This window comes from Bos taurus, chromosome 1, assembly GCF_002263795.3.
Source record: "Bos taurus isolate L1 Dominette 01449 registration number 42190680 breed Hereford chromosome 1, ARS-UCD2.0, whole genome shotgun sequence".
Taxonomy (NCBI): domain Eukaryota; kingdom Metazoa; phylum Chordata; class Mammalia; order Artiodactyla; family Bovidae; genus Bos; species Bos taurus.
The window spans coordinates 55,763,660-55,771,120 of NC_037328.1; positions in this window are offsets into that span (position 1 = coordinate 55,763,660).

Genomic DNA, 7,461 nt, shown 5'->3' on the forward strand with positions numbered 1-7,461 from the left:
ACACACACACACACACAAATGTCTGTCACATCCATGGCCCAATTCATTGAGAAGAAGAATCACCACAAGCCATCCTTGGAAGTTAATAATCTCCTTTTTTAGGTGTGAACATTTGTGAAACGAGGAAAGAGTAGTTTCATAAGCAAAGCGTACCCTATTTCAGCTGTGGCAGCCTATCCCTTAACAGTGCAATGACCTCCAGCAACCTGGACCACTAGACTATGCAGATGCAACTGATCAACAACTGGCTAATGTCCCCATAGTCTATGTCAGCATGACCTAATGAGCGAGGGATCTTTAGCTAAATAGGTATTCATAAGCAACTGCCCCTGGAATGCTCCAAAACCTGATAATTAACAGCTGTGTGCTGCAATTAATTTTTATTTATGCCTTAGATATACAGGCAAGATATTAGTTCTTGGTTATGACAGATTCATACTTCATGTCAAGTCTCAAAGCAGCAATAAGAAAACAACATCAATTTTGTTTATTGTTTTGATTTTCTTAATACAGCTGCTCTGCTATTTGTATCTCAAAACATCATGCTGCCTTGTGTTCAGCAAGCAAATTCCAGAGTCCATGCAAAGGACCATGAGGGAAAAGCTGGCAAAGACATCCAAGGCTTTCCCCAGGCATTCATGAACCCTTAGAGGGTGTCAGAAAGGTCAACCTAAATTAAGGCGATGACACTGAGGTCTCAGCAGTCTTAATTCACCTCTGTGGCCCCTGAGGGCATGTTATTTCATTTAGCAATTGTTAATTGAATGTCCACTATGCACATGGGACTTTCGCAAACCTTTGCAAACCTTCAAAGGTTTGCAAATAAAGACACTGGATAGTATTTTTCCAAATCCTTTCCAGCTTTATGATTTCACAAGTGAATAAATCTAGAAAACACATAGACCTGGACCTCATGGAGTTTACAATTCTGAATATGAAATCAGATCACACTAACATAATGCAAGGCAGGATCAAGGAGCACAAAATATGAGGCAAGCATTAGAAGACTGTAGAGGAGAGAGTGCTGTGAATGGCAGGTTGTCTCAATGGCAAACACCAGCATGCATCAGGGTTTCTTAAAACACATCAGTGGACCCCACTACCAGAGTTTCTAACTCACTACAACTGAGATGGGGCCGCCAAATGTACATTTCTCACAACTTTCCAGGTAATGCTGATGTCGCCAATTCAAAGGCATATCTTGAGATCCAATGCTCCACGGGTTTAGTGCACCAAAGCTTACTACACAAAGGGAAAACACGATGGAAGCAGTGTTTGGGGGAAAGTTAATTTAGAAAGTGTTCAGAGGATCAACCAGGAGGAGGCTGACAGATTTACAGCCAGGCCCAGGAAAGGCAGTGGTCCAGATTAGAGGACTTGGATTTCAAAGAATTGACCTAACTAGCACAGGATTGACTTGACTAGCAAATTGGCTATTTGCTGACTGTAGTTCACAAGGGTTCCTGGTACACAGGATGGAATCTTAAATGGGTTAATTTAGCAATGCTCTGTCCAAATTTCTCTAGGGATAAGTAATCCCTTGGAAAGCACATCTAGCCTTAATATGGAGCTGTCCAGATTGTCCAGATATGAGAGCTTCAGAGGCCCTGATTCATCTTTCTCTCAAGGTTCTCACAGTACTTCAATTTCCAGCGTGAGTCACTACTTTGGGTCCAGTTGCTGACTCTCTAGGCTCTGTTGAAGTTAGTGTGTATCACTGGGCACTTCAATTAGAAACCCATTACTCTGTTGCCACCAAGAGACAGAGTGGTTTTTCTCTTGAACTCCAGCTTTGGGAAGGCAGATCCTCCAGTGCTGTCTTTCATAGTGAGTCATTTGGATCCTCACACATTCCAGCCAGTAATTTAAGACATAAGAATCTCTGCAGCTTTACTACATGGAGAGGAATTTTGGAACACAAGTTACATGCACATCAGCAAATTGCAAGTATGTAGTGGTTACTGAGTTGTCTGTCTTCTCCAGCTTGCCTTCAAAGGATCTTCCCTGCTTTACTGTTTCAGGCCAGGTAGCCAAGGCCTCAGCACCCAGCACACACCATCCACCTCTTTCCTCAGTCTCCCCAGAACAAATGTCCCAAGAGCTCTAGCTACTTTACTCCTATTTGCCCTTCCTCACACCCCAAATCCAAAGCTCATTCCAAAGCTCTGTTATGAGGTTACAGAGTTTAAGTCCAATAACAGAGGAGTTTATCTGAAGGCACACTGAGCCTCTTGTTCCCGAGGCTTGGCCCCTCCTCACGTTGCTCACCTGTTCTGGTAATTCAGTATATGCCAAAGTCCTTGTCTCTATTTCTGGCGGAAATGGGACCTACTGACATAGATATTTGTCACTTTGTCAGCCCAGGCCCTGTCCCAACCCTTTCTCAAACATTTCAGAGTGAATTTACAGCTATCTGTAATCCACCCTGTCCCTTCCCTGCCCCCTGCCAAATACAACAAGCCAAAGAGCTTTAATAATGGTCTTTGCTATTCATTGTCCAAAGTACAAAGCCTCCACAGTTGAGTAACAACATGGAAGAGATTCCAGCAGGACTCCCTAGCCCTGCCTCTACCAGCTCCTCTCCAAATTGTCCATATCCTGATAGAGACTACTCAGTCCATTTTGCCAGGTCTCTTGGGGTTTTTCTGTCCTTTATGCAGGCACCTTCCCCAGGGAGAAGGGAAGGGAGCTCTATTCTATATCCTAGACATCTGGCATAAGGGCTTGTTTCTACCTTGTTCTGTTGGTACTTTACCAAACGTCAAGACTTAGGCCAAATGCTGAGAATCCAGAGATGAATTAAGAACAGACAGAAAAATATCATTCCTACTTTCATAGAGCTTTCAGTCTAGTGGTCAGTACCACTGCTCTGACCTCCTAAATTTAGATAAAAGACCAGAAAACTAGTGTGGAAGTGAGAATCATAATACTATTTGGAAATAAGTTAGATTAAAAAAATAATAATAATCAATGTGTACCTCAATGTGTAGGAAGTCTGCTTGAAAATTACTTTTAAAAAATGAAAGGAGTTACACCTGTTGCAGTCTGTTTGATGGCCCAGAAAAGCGTTTCTAAAGATTTTGTCGCGGTGTAATGCGATCACCCTTGATTGTTGCCCCAGGCGCCTTTCCCTCATTGAACTCTAATCATTAAAAGAGGCTCCTACATGTCAGATGAAATTACATGGAAAGAAGAATAAAAGAAGGTCCTTTCCCCACCTTCCGGAGTTGGCACTAAGAAAAAAAAGGATTTCATAAAATTTTGTTTCTAACATAAACATCAACTTTTCACCTAGCAGCAAAGTTAAAGAACATTGCTTTCTTTCACTTTCCTGCTAACAGGTTTCTGATTATAAAAGTAATACATGCATGCAGTAGAAAATTTAGAAAATACAAGGAAGTGTAACAAAGAGAAGAAAACACCTGTAATCTCATTGACTAGAACTAATCACTTTTATATATTGGTTTATTTTCCTCTGGTGTACTTTATTTTTCTCTTTACTCTCAGACAAAAGAAACATGTTCTTATCTAATTAAATATTATTTGAAAACATCAGCAAGGCTAATCTTTATGTTTATAAAGAGGTTATTTCTCCCATGAATCTAAGTCCCAATCATTTGCGAGAGAGAGACCTACTTCTCATCTACTCTAAACTTGACCTTACGATCACATCAAAAGGAAAAGAAGAAAAGGAAAGTACTGATTACAAAATCTCTGGAATGAACTGAGGAATAAAACACAGCTGCAACTGCACTTTCCTCTCTGAAAAGAATTCCAATAAACTCAAGAGAGGTAGGGATGGTCTCCAATTCTCTTCAGACCTAACAGGTAAGTCTTTAAGATTTTGTAGTTGTTCAGTCTCCTGGCTATTGACCCTCATTCTAGAAGCATGAAAGTTGTTTTTTAGAGTAAAATTCAGAATTCTACTTTGCAAACTCAAGGAAACCTGACTTGGCAAAACTCTACATTAAAAAAATAAATAAACAGTCAGAGATTTGTATTAAATTGACATTAGATTGATATGAGCCAATGTGTGATATGTTTTTCCATAAAAGCAAGAGAAAAAGACTTTTAAAACCTAATAACTTGCATATGAAGTTTTCAGGTTATCAACTATTTTATCTCTTTTTTTAATTTTAAAATATATCAACATTTAAATTACTATTATTTTAACACAGCTACATAGCTATGTTGATTTGGTCATAAAAGTAGCACATAATCATTCAAATTCTTTCTTTTATACTTTAACCTCTAAACAACCCTAGGAGGTGAGTGGGTAGACAGAGGAAGATTGCTATCCCAGTTTCAGAGACCAGTCTTCGAGCATCTGGATATGCTAAATGATTCATATAAGGTCATGTAAAAAGTCAAAGAATTGGTGAACTGGCATTTGAAACTTTTAAGTGCATCATTCTTTTCAGATAAGGGAATTTTTTAATATAAATATGGTTTGTTTATACTCTGTCCTACTCAGAAACATAGCATTCTATCCAGTTCTGTCACAAAACACACAGTAGTCTCAGGTTGGATCCAGAAAAGGATGACTAAGATTGTGAGAACTGTAGAAGCCATGTTCTATGACCCATAATGGATGAAGGAACTTGGTATATTTAACTTGGAAAGAGATGATCAGGAGGATATAAGAGAGCTCTTTTAATGTTTAAAAAGTCTGCCAAATGGATGAGTAAGTAGGCTTATTCTATGTTGCTCCAAATAGCAGGCAAGAACAACAGACAGAACTTCAAAAGAAACAGATTCCAACACAGTAAGAGATCTGTTTTTTGAACCAATGGAACTGTTCAACTGTGGAGAAAACTGCTCTCCCTATAAGATGGAGAACTCCTGCTTACTGAAGGCATTGAAGGAAAATTTGCCAGACATGCTGTGATGACTTTCTTGGTTCTATATCTTCAGTGTACTTTTTCTTTGTTTTTCCTGGCTCACCAATACAACATATAGTGCATAGAGTATGACAGAACAGCAGCTTCTATGAGCCAGGTGTCTGCAAACGGTGCTTCCCAGATGATAAGACTCTCCTGGAGTGACTGGTGGCCCCCACTGAATCAGTAGGTGCGGAGGCCTCAGAGGATGAACCTGGGAAACTTTTGGTTTTACAAGTACCCCCAGGTGATTTTTATCATCATGGAAGTTTGAGAAACACTTTCAAAGTATTATTTTATCCATTTAATTATCTGCCCAATCCTAGAAGGCATAAGAGAAACCAAGGTTCAGAATTAGTCAACAATGCATCCAAAGTTTCATAGCTCTGAAGTGGTAGAGAACTCGGGATATGCACTTGGGGGGTTCCACCTGGCCCTGAGCCCATTCTTACCCTCCATGAGAGTCTGAAAGAAAGACAAGAAGCAAGGAAATGGGTACTTTGAAGGGAGTCTTATTATGCACATTTTGGATTTTTTTTAAACTAAGTCACAAGTCCTTGGTGTGAATGGTAAAACATGGAGGCATATAATTGGTGGTGTTCCAATTTAGGCAGGCATTATGTTGAAATTCACGTTTTGTCTTTCATGAATAATTGTGCAAAGGGTGTACAAACCAAATAAATAATTTCAACATGATTACAAAGAAAACAACATTTTAATGCACTTAGCAGAAGCAATTTACATGCATACAATTAATGTGCTAATTTCAGTGGTCTTTAGCTATTCATTAAAACAGGCCTGGCAGGTCTTGTACTTGGCATCACTTTGTTAGTCATTTCCTGCCATTACTTTATGTACTCAGAAGTAATCAGCCATCTATAATTTAAGACTTTTCACTAATTAAATAGCCCTTTCTCTAATTATGTCCAAATTAGAGAGGTTAGTATGTGGATAAATGTTTGTATTGCATACATGTATTCAGAGATGGTGATTTCTCTGTATGTGGCAACAAAAATCAATATGTGATCTATAGTCTTTAACACAGAGTAGAGGGAAATGTTAGAATCCGTATGAAAGACTTTTGACTTAAATCTGAGCAACAGAGGAAAAGTATTCTCTTTGAGATGGGCTTTATGTTCAGCCTTGTAAGCCTAGCAAAATCTGGATTTGTTGACCTTCAGGGAGTAATACAGGGATCATCTGTTTTTTCAGTCCTTTGCCCAAGAGATGAAATGGAATGAGGATTCAGGGAGAAAAGGAGTTAAAGGTTGTGTTTGCAGGAATGTGTTTGCTGACATTGATCAATGTGTAATTTTGTGATTGGAGGTTTATTCACAAAGAGGGTTCAAAAAACAGATCAATAATAAAGCAATGGTGAAAATGCCAAAGAAAGGATGATTAATGACAAATATGGTGGAGGTGCAATCTGCCGTTCCGTATGAACATTTCTTCTTTCGGGCACCCTATAAATAAATATGCATCAGATGGAAAGACAACACTCCCTTGGAACATCGTTAGCACCAGGCAGAATCTCATCAGAGCCCATGCTTCAAAGAGCAGCTCCTCATGTCCATAGAAGCAAGTTTAAATTCTCTTGTGTAAAGTCTCTGTAAGCAGTTTCACTCTTGCATTATGCATGATTCTGACATCTTGTAACATGAGCAGTATTCTAATAGTGATTTCCAATTTTATTTCCAATGTTACATTTTAATGATACTATTTAGGTTAGCATCTTACCTTGGCTTCATAACATCTTGTTACATTTTCTTCTACAGCATTTAATTTTGGTATCAGTACTGTAAACAAGTAATGTATAGCCAAGGATTTAGTGTGGCCTTTAAAGAATTTGTTGCTTTTAAAGTCAGCCCTTTGTTCCATCATGTTCATTATGCTAATTTAATATGTAATGCTGAGTGTTAGGCAGGATCCCAGCACCTTCCACCAGGGAACTGACAATGAGTGATAACGAGCTGTGCTAAAAGGGAACACCAAAGTCTAAGACAATCAAACGTGACAGGAGGTTGTGTACCTTTCCTAGAATGAGAACACTCAACTTCTGAAATATAGAACTCCAGGAAGGGTCAACCCTGGGTAATCTTGTGAAGAAGCCAAAAACCTCACCCTTGCCCTTTTTGTATCTCCCTCTTCATCCTTTTTTTTTCGCAGAACTGCAGGCTTTTCTCCCTATTGACTTTGCCCTTAAAAAAAGGATCTGAAAGCAGTCTTCAGCATCTGCATGATACCACGTGAGGGAATATCCTCTCCACATTACATGTGTATCTAAGTCATATTTATTATTTTGCTATGTCAATCCCATTTTTATATTATTTCATCAGTCCATAAATAAGTCAGGGTGGTATATGAATAGCAAATGTGAAACCGGTTTTTTTTCCAGATCTCATTTGCAAATGGTCAGAGAGGCTAAGTCTACACCACATGAAAGGTAAAACTAAATGCTTTCCACTAACCTGTTATTTTGATTGGGAAATAAATGATTCTTCTTACTTTTATTAGTCAGTTTAAGCATCTTCACTGACAATCCACTGACTACCAAGTACTATCCTCTCCATGAACCATAATG